Source organism: Lactuca saligna, chromosome 9, assembly GCF_052625555.1.
Source record: "Lactuca saligna cultivar CGN05327 chromosome 9, ASM5262555v1, whole genome shotgun sequence".
Taxonomy (NCBI): domain Eukaryota; kingdom Viridiplantae; phylum Streptophyta; class Magnoliopsida; order Asterales; family Asteraceae; genus Lactuca; species Lactuca saligna.
Window position 1 is genome coordinate 34,915,528 of NC_136425.1, and position 11,054 is coordinate 34,926,581.

Sequence of the window (11,054 nt, forward strand, 5' to 3'; positions counted from 1 at the left end):
TCTCCCACTTAAGCCAACAATTCCTACAAACCACTAAATTTGGGATTTATATCAGCTTCATTTTTGTGGTTCTGAATATTTTGAATACCTTACAATTGAAAGCTACTCGGACACTTGAAGAAACACTTTTTTATATGTTGAGGTGTGTGTTGGGCCAACAAATCGTATTCGGGTTAGTCGATCAACAACTTGAAAATGATAAACACGCAGCTTCATTCGAATCTTCCACTCAATCAACTCGAACTTTTCGAACATGCTCCAACGCAAGATGAAAGACAAGTAGAAGGATTTATAGTTTGTAGGTTTTAATGTGATTTTTAATTTAAGCATAACGTTATCTTAAATTTTATGCTTTTAAAGTTTTTTAAATGTAATTTTTATTTTTACTTTTAGCAATGTACTTTTACTTTGGTTTAATGGAATTTTAATTTTCTTTTAAAATCTTGTATATTAAAATTAAGTATTTAAAAAACAAAAAACAAAAATATTTAATGATGTGGAGGGGTGAGTATTTCAGGATTTACTAAGTAAAGTGATTATTAGTAAAAATGATGTGAAGCTCAAGTGACATACTTTTTAAGTAAGTATGTTGTGGACTACTTTTTCCTTATAAGTTATAACCTTATTTTTCATAGGGAAATCTTCGAAAAATCATAAACTTTTACCTTAATTTATGAAAAAAAATCTCAAACTAAAATTTGTTTACGAAAAAGCATTAATTACCGGTAAAAATGACGATTTAACCCATTTTTCCAGTTTACCGGTTTTATTAGTTACCTGTTTATTAAAGTCCCATTATTTTACCATAATTTACGAATAAGTCTCAAACTAAAATTTAGTTACCTGTTTCATTAAAATTTAGTGATTAATTACTGGTAAAAATGACGATTTAACCCATTTTTCTAGTTTACCGGTTTCATTACTTACCTGTTTCATTAAAGTCCCATTATTTTACCATAATTTACGAATAAGTCCCAAACTAAAATTTAGTGATTATTTGACCAATTTGTCCATGTAACATACATTTTATTGGTTTCATTATTGACTTGAACACCTAGTCATTAAATTAACTGATAAGATGGATACGATGGGTTATATAATACTATATTTACTGTAAAATTTGATATCCATCTCATCGATTCATTTATTACTATGTATCTAGGTCAACAATGAAACCAATAAAATGTGTGTTTCCAGGAAAAAAAATAATAGGAAATGAGTTGATGTCTGATGAGATAGATATATTGAGTTACATATGTTTAGATAGACAATCTGAAATTTCTTATAACTGTAAAATGACGAAGTTGTTGCTACTTTATGTAATTATTGCAGTCTTCGTTGGATGCATTTTATAATCCAAAAAAAATATACAACGCTTCAGGATATCAAGTTTTATGGTAAATTTAGCATTATATAACACAAAATATCCATATCATCAGCTGATTTAATAACTAGGCGTCTAGTTCAACAATAAAACTGATCAAATGTATGTTACATGGAGAAAAATATCAAATCATCACTAAATTTTAGTTTGAGACTTATTTGTAAATTATAGTAAAATAACAAGACTTTAATGAAACCATATAAGTAATGAAACCGGTAAACCAAGAAAAATGAGTCAAGTCCCCATTTTTACTAGTAGTGAATGCTTTTTTGTAAACAATTTTTAGTTTGAGACTTCTTTCGTAAATTAGGGTAAAATTTTAGGACTTTTTTTAGATTTATCTTTTCCATATGTTTAAACTTTTGCTTCTTACCTATCCATAGTATGAAAGGATTATCATTATTAACATTATTAGAATTTATATAATCAATATTACTTCACAACTTAGTATCTTCATTTTTTCCTATTTATCCAATTCTCTTAAACTAGTTCAATTCTTAACAGTTTATGAGGCATTCTAATTTCCAATGACACAATCCATAAGTTTATCTCATCACTCCTTTATTGCCCATTCATACTTGAATTCTTTATTTTCATTAACGACCAATAAGATAATCACTTTCCTATTTATACCAAGGGGGCTTCCTAGCTTTGATACCTACTTATATTTCTTGCAATCTTATCATGTTCCATTAATGAATTACTTTAACTTTATATATTCATATTATCCACCAAAATCTTATCTGGGAACTGGAATCCAATTTGCCATCAAAATTTGAACATGATACTTAAAATGTCATATCACTTTTTAAATTATTTTCTTCATATTTCAAACTTAGATGAATATTCCCACATTTTCAATCCTTCATACTTATTAACCATGTCATTGTATATATTTATTTCTCATTCCAAAACATGAGTTGGATGCTTCATCTATAATGGCATCTGATATACATGGGACCCTCACATATACGTTGGACCCTCACAAAATCTGGTGTTTTAACCGCAATAAAGTTTGGGACCGGTGGCAAAGTTGTTACACATGGAGTTCTTCAAGAATTGATTGAGTGAAGACTTTTACCTTCTTAACAACTAGAATGAATTCACATGTATTATAACATTCTTCTTTTCTACATGCAATTACATGAACTAATTTGTGATGCAATCATCAACAAATAAATCATCTCTCCTTCTTCTAAATGATTTGAAAACCTCAAATTCATAGTATTCTCTTATCTCAAAAGTTCTCAAAGTGAACGTATGTAACACCCAAAGTTTGGAAGACCAAGAAAGGAAAGAAAACCCTAATTTTAAGGGGCGACTCGGCAAGTCCAAGGAGGAACTCGGCGAGTCCGAGCGGGATCCGGGTCGAGGAGTAAGTGACCGACTTGGCGAGTCGGCCAAGGTGACTCGGCGAGTCTGGTCTGAACGAGGAAAACCCTAATCCCGGGAGTTGTATCCTATTTAAAAGGGTGTTATGTCCCTCCCTCAGCCCCCATATCATCCTAGAGAACCAGTAAACCCTTGATTTCGTGTGAGCTTCCATCATTTGAGAGAAATAGCTTGGAGGAAGGGAACTTTGGAAACGAACTTGAAGATCAAGAAGGTTGCTTCAAAGGAGGAGGTGTAGATCCGAGATCTACTTCAGTTGTGTTCATGTTGGAGGTAACAAGCTGCTATCTTCCCTCCTTTACATCTAGATCTACTTTTGTTATAAGATTTGGGGGTTTTATGGTTGTTTGAGACCCAATTCGAGTTTGGGGCCTAGATATGTTGTTGACACTTCAGATCTAGTATTGGGATGGTCTAATAAGTCATAAAGCATCAAAAGATGAGGAGTTGGTGAAGCCCTTATGTCCCAAAACCTAGCCCTAGAGTGTTTTGAGCCTAGATCTCTTTAGTTATACGTAAAGTCTGCAACTTTACGTGAGGATTGAGCTTTGGGAGTATGGATCTATGAGTTGGAACCCCTGCATGACTCAAAAGCCATCTGCATGTAAAGGGATTTGAATGGACTCGGCGAGTCCTTTGAGTGGACTCGGCGAGTAGCATGAAGGTGACGAGCAACTCGACGAGTAGGATGAACAGCTCGTCGAGTCAGATGAAGATTGCCTTGTACTCGGCGAGTCTGTTCTTGGACTCGGCAAGTCAGGTTGCGAAACCCCAAACACTTCAAGTTAAGACTCGAATCAATGAGTCGGGTGGAGACTCGGTGAGTTGGACAGGTTAGGACTCAGAAATCGGTAGACTCGACGAGTCATGGACTGACTCGGCGAGTCGAGATGCGAATGGAAGGAATCTGAACATTTAAACTCGGTGAGTCAGTAGGGTGACTCAGCAAGTAGGGTTGACCTGGATGGTTGACTTTGACCAGGACTTTGACTTTGACCAGAGTTGATTTGGTTGTCTTTCGGGGGTCAGTTAGGCTTAGTGTTGCTTTGATATTGGTAGTTCGGGGAGCAAGAGGAGCAGGAGTTCAGTGAGTTGTCGGGCAGCAGCTAGTGAGATGATCAACAAGTTCAGCCAATGCAGGTGAGTTTCCCTTTTGTGTGAATGGGTCTAAGGCCACAATGCCGGCCCATGTAGTTACGAGTAGAAGACCTGGGGGTTATCCCTAGGCACAATATGCTAGTATGATATTCAGGACGAGGTCCAGTAATAGCGGGCGGGTGCCCCATGATTTGTTTATATGATAGTTTATACTTGTTGTCTGTGTGATACATGTATGTGCCTGGTAGGGAGGTGAGTGTGGGCGAGGTCCCGTATTTCACCAATAGCAGAGTGTGGATGGGGTTCCATATCTCATTAGTAGTAGAATAGGGGCGAGGCCCAAACTAGAAAAGGAGTGAGAGTGGGCTGGCCCCGTATCTCACTACCAGTAGGAGCGTGGACGGGGTTCCATGACTCATCAGTAGCAGGACAAGGGCGAGGCCCAGGGTAGGCGAGGCCTTAGGACAAGATCAGTCGTACGAGTTTAGCTTATGTGTTGTGACATGTTTATGTGATATTATTTGTTGGCGGGCGGGGCCCTTTGACAGGCGAGGCCTAAGTAAAATAGATATGTATCCGAGCGGGGCTCGAAGCCAGGCGGGGCCTGGAGCGGTGGGGCCGTTGTAGCGGGCGCGGCCCGAGGTAAGGGGCGAGGCCCAAGATAGTGGCCCAGTATATGCAGTATGTGGTTATGCATGGTATGTGGTAGGGTGGGGAACTCACTAAGCTTCGTGCTTACGGTTTTTAGTTTTGGTTTCAGGTACTTCCGGTAGCGGAGGGAAGAGCTCGGGGTGATCGCATGGCACACACCATAGATTAGACAACCTGGGAATGTTTACTCTGATAATGAACATGTGTTTTGAAAACTTATACTCAAATTATGTTTTGGAATGATGACTTTGCTTAAAGTAATGTTTTATTAAAAGAAATTTTTGGTCTTAAATTTTGGGTCGTTACAAGTTGGTATCAGAGCCTTGGTTTGAGGAATTCGGACATGCCCTCGGGTGTGTCTGAACTCAAACTGAGGGATTGGTATGGAAGTTTTCAAAACGAAAAGATAGTTTTGTAAAAAGAGAGTTTTGAGAAAGAAGACGGTTTTAGAAAAGCAAAAAGAATTCAGAAAGAAAAGAACTTTGAAAAGAGAAAAGAGGTGTGGTGAATGCAATCAACCGAGCTCAAGTAAGTACCCCAAAATACCCATACAAGTCTATGTTTTGATTATCAGTTAATAGAACAACATGCTAGATTAGGACTGAGGATCTAGGGATGATGCCTTATGTGCCTATTATATGTGCTTTTGATCTGCATGATAGTGCTGAATAGATAGTAGTGGGATAGCCTGTTTAGGTTATGCCTGAGTTTATGAGTTGTGTTGCATGCTAGTTCAGATTCTTGCTATGTGGATATGATTGCTTGAGTATGTTATGGTTAGATTTTCCCTTTGTCTGAATGCTACTTGCTTTGTGCATTGTGGGATTCTGAGTGATGGGAGTTAGCCATTAGGTGGATACGGTACGTCACATATGATCAGGGTTGAATAATCTCAGAGTGTTGGATTTGGTTCTATTGCACAGCTCTTGTTTGAGTCCAACCGTTGTAGGAACGAGTCCTCTACTTGAAGGATTATCTGAGCCTCGTCACATGTGATGGTATCCAGATGATGGCTAATTGGCATCATACGGAGACCTTCAGCAGCTGAGGGCTGGGTTGAGTTGAGTCAGAGGTTTCCCTAGGGTAAGCCTAGGATGAGGTACTGCTGGGAGCAGTAGTAGTAGAAAAGGGACCTGGTGGAGTCGAAACAGTTCTTGAGGAAAGTACGGATAGATGTGGAAGGTAGTATGGGCCCGTACTACTAAAATCAGAGGATCCGTACTCGATTCGGGAAAGGCCGAGACAAGACCGGGAACCTGGTAGTGAGTATGTTTGGTCTCGCAGCAGTGAGGAGTATTCTGATGATGGTTATGTTATATGTTTCAGTATGGTGACATTGCGAGAGAGATCAGCGGGCGGATCAGGCGCCGGAGAGGGATCAGGCTCGGGTTCAAGGGTCGAGCAGCTTGAGGAGCGGATGAGAGAGTTGATATCAGCTGAGGTTACGCGCATTATTCTAGCTCAGACTCCTGTGATCTTTGGCACGGTCAAGGAGGGTATATTGGAGATTTTGGATGAGAGGCTGGGAGCCTTCTGTACTGAGATGATGGCATTAATGGGAGCGCATACCTTGACATTTCGGGAGTTTAGGGCTTGCGGGGCACCAGATTATCATGGGGCTAGGGACCCCATCGCTAGCAGCAGATGGTTGGCTGATGTTGCCAACGCGTTCCGTACGAGCCGGTGTCCTGAGGAGGACAAGGTCAGACTCGCTTCCTGTCTTCTGAAGGACAGAGCGAGGGATTGGTGGGAAGAGATTGGTCATGATTTGGGTGATGATGCCGCGTTGGACGCGATGAATTGGAGTGATTTCTCAGCTAGGTTCAGGGCGGAGTTTTCGCCGATTATTGAGGTGCAGCAGCTGGCCTGGGAGTTTCAGGATTTGACGCAGACTACTGAGACTGTGGCGGAGATCACGGCCAAGTTCAGGGAGAGGGCTCTTCTCGTACTGCAATATGTCACGGATGAGGAAATGAAGAAGGCCTGATATCACGAGATGCTTAGGGCCGACATCAGGGAGTTCGTGAGCAGGTCCGATTGTAAGACGCTGGAAGATATGATTTCTCCGGCCAGGGAGAGAGAAAATGATTTGGAGTAGATCCGGAAAAGGAAACCAGATGAGGTTTAGGTAGCCGCGAGTTCGGGCAAAAGGCCCAAGGGATCGGATTCGAGATCGAGGGATTATCAGGACCGCAGTCGATGCAGAAAGTGTGGTAGGGCGCACGGGGGCGCGTGCAGGAGTGGTAGTGGTGGTGAGTCTGGCTACTTCAGGTGCGGTCAGACTGGTCATTTAGCAGGGATTGTACTGTTACCATCACTCAGGGATTAGACTTGATATGTTTTCACTGCAATCAGCGGGGCCACAAGAAGGCCCAGTGCCCCAGTTTGTTTTCAGTAGGACGGGTGATGGCACCTTCCCCTGCAACCTTGAGGATCACAGACGGCCGTCAAGGCCGTGCAAAGGCGCTTGCGGTAGGAGGCAGGGCTTTTCAGATGGCTACCTTGGAGACGCGAGCAGCACCGGACGTTGCAGGTATGCGATTTCTGTTTTCAGTTCTTTTGTTTGTGCATGATGTTATATTGTTATGGTTTCTGCATCATTATCGGTATGAGCATTTCATTTTGAGTGGTTTGATTGTGATCGAGTTATATGCCATCTGCATACCTTGGATATTTGGTTAGTAGTTAAGGGATGGGCTCTATCGAAGAAGGTTACTTAGGGTGCAGTAACTGTAGCATGCCTTGGAGGGACTCGGTATGTCCCGCTAGTTCGGAACCGTATAAGTTTTAGAAATGGACTGGTTAGATCCCTAGCTATGGTAAGCGTGGGATTCCTCAGCAGATTGATTATGGAATGGTAGCAAGGATTGAGATTTCTATTCATTGAGCAACGAGGTGTAAGCAGGATCGGAGTGGGGGAGAATCCTCCGAATGTACCAGGATAAGAGCACGTAATCCAGAGCGAGTATGTGATTTCTGAGAAGGAAAAGAGGTAGTTCAGCATTTGATGGATTGGGTAGTTCAGGGTTGGGAGTTTGAGAAACTCCCCATCAGTCCGTGCATGTAAATGGTGATGGTGAGTATGTGGTTCAGATTCAGGTTAAAGGTTCGTCTGTAGGACTCGTGTGAGTCGGAATGAAGATCTTGAGGTCCATATGAGAATAGTAGTATAGGTTAGACCTGAGAGCAGGGTTGCTCAGTAGTATGGTTGGGTGAGACCCGTGGGCGAGGCCCGTGAGTTTTAGCAGCAGGTGGGACCTGGTAGGGATCTTAGTGTCTGGATAGGGGATCGGGGATCCCTGGGAATTGTAGTGCTTGTATGGCAGGATAGATTGAGCAATTTTTAGGTGGTCGAAGTCTCTTTGAAAGTCGCTGGGAGCGACTAGTAATTGTGTTGGGTCAGCAATCGGTGGGAGCCGGTAATCCAGATATTGATAGGATGGTAGGGACCAGGGTGGTCTCAGTTCATCTGGAAGCCCGATAAGGAATAACAGATTTTCCAGTTAGTAGCAGTGCGAGTATGCAGCGTATGGTGGAATTCAGTTAGTTGATCGCGGGGGTGCTCGACACCAAATGATAGTAGAAGGAATGCCCAGTGGATACTGGTGACAATGACCCGTACTGGGAGTAGCGGGAGTAATAGATTGGGTGAGGACAAGGTCTTCACAGTGACAAAGGGGATAGATGGTTATGGAGCATTGCCTTGGGAAGGCAAGGAAATCGCGCAAGGAAAGAAGGGGTGAACCCTATGGGGTCAGTGCAGTATTTAGAGAGTATCAGAAGGATTGTCGGTTAGGTAGGGTTTACTTCCCGGATGTTCTGGGTCAGGGTTGACCCGAGATTATTATCCGCAAGGGTTGATGTTAGTCTGAATGACTGAACGGAAGGCCATCGATGGTAGGCAGCTGGTGTTAGAATAATTGGTGGGGTATCGAAGGCAGATCGTCGGTAGTGGAGCATAGCAAACTTCGAGGACGAAGTTTAGTTTAAGTGGGGGAGAGTTGTAACACCCAATGTTTGGAAGCCCAAGAAAGGAAAGAAAACCCTAATTTTAAGGGGCGACTCGGCGAGTCTGAGCGGGATCCGGGTCGAGGAGTAAGTGACCGACTCGGTGAGTCGGCCAAGGTGACTCGGCGAGTCTGGTCTGAACGAGGAAAACCCTAATCCCAGGAGTTGTATCCTATTTAAAAGGGTGTTATGTCCCTCCCTCAGCCCCCATATCATCCTATAGAACCAGTAAACCCTTGATTTCGTGTGAGCTTCCATCATTTGTGTAGCACCTGGTTCCTGGTATGTAAATCTTATTTGAGTATTTCCCATTTTAGCCTTGGACTCGGTGAGTCATAGGTCCGACTCGCCGAGTAGGGACGAGACCCAGGACACGTTTAAGTTGGCGACTCGGCGAGTCACCGCTGTTGGATGAAACCCTAAGTTCCAGGGGTTTGCACCCTATTTAAACCTCATATCCGCCCCTTGCCAGCCCCCATTCACCCCTAGAGCTCCCAACCCTCGTCCTAAGCTCGTTTCTTGTGAGTTTGAGGCTCTTGTGTGTATTCTTGAAGGTTTTGAGGCAATAAGGGGAAGAAGATCAAGAAGAAGGAGAGCCATCCAAGCATCATTGTGTTTTTCAGCTGTTTCATTGAGGTATATCTCGTTTTCCCCTGTTTCTATGCTTAAGATTTCATTTAACACACTCTTGAGCAACTCCCCAAGCTTGTTTGTGCATAATGTTTCGTAATAAGTGGATTGGCCTTTAGATCTAGGCAAGATTGAGCTCCAGGAGCTCAGATCTGTTAGCTTTATGGACCCATGTGGCTTGTTCATCCTAGATCTACCCTTTTGAGGCATTTTGAACCCTAAAATCCGTATTAGCGAATATCTACACGTAAAGTTGGAAACTTTACGTGTGATTTGTGTCTTAGAAGCCCAGATCTATGAATGACATGGACTGAAATCGAACAAATCGGTGTATTTAATGGATGCATGGCGACGACTCGGCGAGTCGTTCATGTGACTCGGCGAGTCGGCTCGCGGGTCGCCGAATTGGTTCCTTTATGTTGTATCGAGTTTGAGCAGTGAGTCACAGGGGGTAACTCGGAGAGTTGGGAGCTGAATTCACCCATGGTAGGACTCGGCGAGTCATGGATTGGCTTGGCGAGTCCAAGGCAATCTTCATAGATCAAGAACAGACTCGGCGAGTTGTCCATACAACTCGGCGAGTCTAAGCATGAGTGTTCATCGGATGAAGATGAACTCGACGAGTTGTTCATACAACTCGACGAGTAGGACGAATAACTTCAATGTCAGTTTAAAAGAAGAACTCGTCGAGTCATAGCCTAACTCGACGAGTAGAATCAAGGACTCAGGACAATCGTCTGGATAGGGACTCGACGAGTTGGAGAGCCAACTCGGCGAGTCGGGTTAACTGAAAGTTGACTCTGATTTTGACTTAGGGCTAGGCCAGGGGTAAAATGGTCTTTTTACCCAAAGGACAGTTAGCAGTGTGTGATTAAGTATGTTGTGGGAATTGCAGTCGGAGGAGTTCCGGAGTAGCAACAGCAGTCAGTCAGTTCCCGATCAGTTCAGCAGCTACTTTGAGGTGAGTCGCCTTCCAGTAGCGGTGGGTCTAAGGCCACAATGCCGGCCCACCAGTATGAGATGTGTGATTAGGTGATTGTCTTTGTGATATTCATCTAGGGTTGCTAGACTATGTGATATATGTGTTATGTGGTAGTAGTAGGGGGTGAAATAGTCCCCAGTATCCGGTCGAAAGGACCGAAGGGGAGGCCAGCACCCAGATATGCTAGGCAGTATCCGGTCGAAAGGACCGAAGGGGAGGCCAGCACCCAGATATGCTAGGTAGTATCCGGTCGAAAGGATCGAAGGGGAGGCCAGCACCCAGATATGCTAGGCAGTATCTGGTCGAAAGGACCGAAGGGGAGGCCAGCACCCAGATATGCTAGGCAGCATCCGGTCGAAAGGACCGAAGGGGTAGGTCGGGCACCCAGATATGCCTGGCAAATTTACGTATGTTATGTGATTATGTGGTATGTGGTACAGTGGGGGAACTCACTAAGATTTGTGCTTACGTTTTACAGTTTTGGTTAAGGTACCTCTTCTTCGAAGGGGAAGGAGCTGGTGCGGTAGCGGCACATCATGCACACACTCTGGTTTTCGCATTTACGAGATTCACTAGGATTTGTACTCTGATATTTTGATGGGTTGTATGGTTTGGCTTTTAAACATGGTTTGCGTTGTGTCGTGGTTTGATCAAACAATATTTTAATTATTAATGTTTTCTAAAGAAAGGTTTTAAAACAAAATTTTTGGACGTGAAAATTGGGTCGTTACAAGTTGGTATCAGAGCCCTGGTTTGAGGGATTCGGACTCACCTTCGGGGGTGTCTGAACTCAAATCGAGGGATTAAACGATTTTTAAAATAAAATGTTTTCTAAAATGGAGAAAAGAGTTTAAGAAAGAACAAAAGTGTGTGTGATGTGCGCGACCGATCGAGCTCAAGTAAGTATTC